Source organism: Wolffia australiana, chromosome 11 (genome assembly GCF_029677425.1).
Source record: "Wolffia australiana isolate 7733 chromosome 11, ASM2967742v1".
NCBI classification, from domain to species: domain Eukaryota; kingdom Viridiplantae; phylum Streptophyta; class Magnoliopsida; order Alismatales; family Araceae; genus Wolffia; species Wolffia australiana.
In genome coordinates this window covers 14,789,447-14,791,846 of record NC_135845.1, presented here as the reverse complement: position 1 = coordinate 14,791,846, position 2,400 = coordinate 14,789,447, and the positions used below count along the sequence as shown (strand labels likewise).

Here is a 2,400-nt window from a genome sequence, read left to right as displayed (position 1 = left end):
TTGAGGCCTGCTTGCAGCTCCACTTCTTTGGCATTGACTTGCAGCAGTCCTGCCCTCTTGGGCTGCAGATTTCTCCCATTCTGATTTGCTCCAATTTCCTGCAAATCAGTTTCTGCAACTCTCTCCAAAATGTCAAAAACTTCCTCCTCATATGCGGTGTAAAATGTCCCACCGGTGGCTAGATTCACCTTATTCTTCATGAAATCCGAGAGAGATTCATAAAAAATTTGGGCTAATTGACAGTGTTCAACTCCATGATGAGGGCATTTCCTCAGCAGGTCATTGAATCTCTCCCATGCTTCACTAAAAGCTTCACCTTCATGGGGATGAAAATTATGGATTTCTCTTCTATAAAAATGAGTTTTGGAGAGAGGGTAAAATTTCTGCAGAAATTTTCCCTGCATCTCTTCCCAAGAATTGAAGGTAATTCCTAAATTACGATACCATGAAAATGCTTTATCTTTCAAGGTTAGAGGAAAATATTTCATTTTCAGCATCTCTGTAGACAATCCTGGAACGTTTTGGGAAGAGCATCTAATATGGAAATCATCAAGGAATTCTAAAGGATTTTGAGCAGGTAATACATTAAATTCAGGTAGAGAGTGTATCAAAGCATTATCATACCTGAATAGGATCCCCTCACCTATGTTCAGGTTTACATCCATTTGCCGCAGGCTTCCGGAGGGTGTCGACCTGTCCAGCATGGTTCTCCTTCTCTCATGTTGTTGACGTCCTTCTTCTGCCATAGTTTCCTGCTGCTTTTCTGGTTCTATGACTGTAGATTCTGGAGTGGCGTCTCACTCAACGTTCTCTACATATCTCTCACCAGCCTTTGATCTTGTCACCACCATAGAACTTCAGCAGAAAGTTAGAAAGACAATAAGCTGAGGATTTTAAAGTCCTACAGCTTTAGGAGAATGAATAATTAATGACTAAAAGATAGAAAAGAAATTGCTACTGTAATACCGTGCTCCCCGGCAACGGTGCCAGTTGATAAACTCAATTTTGGGATAGTTTTTACTAGATATTTATCAGTTAAATCATGTGAGGATTGAGCTTATGCAACAATACTTATAACCTCACAGCCATAGGGCAAGTAAGGGTCGATCCTGAGAGAGGAGATAAAACAGCAGAGATTTTCTTTTCAATGCAGTTCACTTATCAGATTGTATGTCAATACTGGAATTAGAGGAGTTATCTTCAAGAATGCCCAATTAATTTCCTTAGAGATGGAATCTGAAAGAATCTCTAATAAAATCAGGCAACTCCTCTCCAAGACTAATGACTCGAAGCCTATAGACAAGGGAATATTTCCTTGTCTGCAGGTGCACACCTGCGGCTTTGGCAATATGCCAAACACCAGGTGTGCGCCCATGCACGCTGACCTGCCCGCGGCCTCAGCTGCGTGTCAGAGTGCCCGTGGGGGCGCCTGCACGCAGCTGGTGCCTGCGCAGCTCAGCTACGTGCGGCCTGGCCGCGCGTGGCTGCTGTTGCGCGGTGCTTGGCCGCGTGTAGCAGCTGCTGCACACTGCGCAGCCGTGCGCGCGAGCAGCTCGCGGTGCAGCGGAGCACTGCCCTGTTGCGCGCGGGCGACACTCGCTCGCGCTGCAGCTAGGCACATCCTTGCTGCCCAATCAACTGCCTGGCCGGTCGGTGACCTAGGCCGAGGCCTTGGTCGCTGGCGGCGCTGGTTGCTGGCAGCTCTTGCTACTAGCGGCTTAGCCTGCTAGCGACCAAGGATGAGGACTTGGTTGCTGGTAGGTTGGGCTGCTGGCAGTTTCTGCTGCTGGTTGCCTAAACTGCTGGCGACCTAGGCTGAAGCCTTGGTCGCTGGCTGATCTGGCTGTAGATGCCTTGGCTGCTGCAAAGAGGGATTTCAAACTGGATTGTGGAGAAGATCAATGGATCATTGGGGAAGATGAGTAGACGAACGGTTCGATCAATTGAAACTCCAAATCAAATTAAAAACGAAAAAAAACAATCTCTATTGGAAACATTGGAAGATCACTGGAGGGAATCTTCCAACCCAACCTAGCTTGTCTGAAATGGAGAGAATCACACCACTAAAGCTTGAGAAATCGCTCCAACCACGTGTCACGTCCTTGCGGCGAGGCGGAGGTCTTCAATCCCAAGCTAATCTTCAGCTCGTTCCTTCTCTCCAACTCCAAAGCTCATCAGCTCCTAGAGGGTCCGCAGAACCCTTCTTCTCCAAGCCCTGGCCTCTTTGGAGAGAAATTCTGGACCACCTACAATGAGCCCTTAAGAGGCTATTTATAGGTTTCTCTTAAACATGCTTAATGGATAAATTAGGGCTTTTCTTCTTCTTGATTTTCACCAACTCCTCTTGATCAACTTCATTTGTCTTTGGATGCTTAATCCATATCTGAACTTATTAATCAA

The 2,400-nt window shown here is 46.4% G+C and overlaps 1 non-coding gene across 1 annotated transcript; it reads left to right on the top strand.

Moving 5' to 3' along the window:
* The first annotated feature begins 249 nt into the window (after positions 1-249).
* Positions 250-358, top strand: LOC144709939 (small nucleolar RNA R71). Its single transcript, XR_013583157.1, has one exon. It is a non-coding gene; the product is annotated as a small nucleolar RNA R71 (small nucleolar RNA).
* Positions 359-2,400: the final 2,042 nt, after the last annotated feature.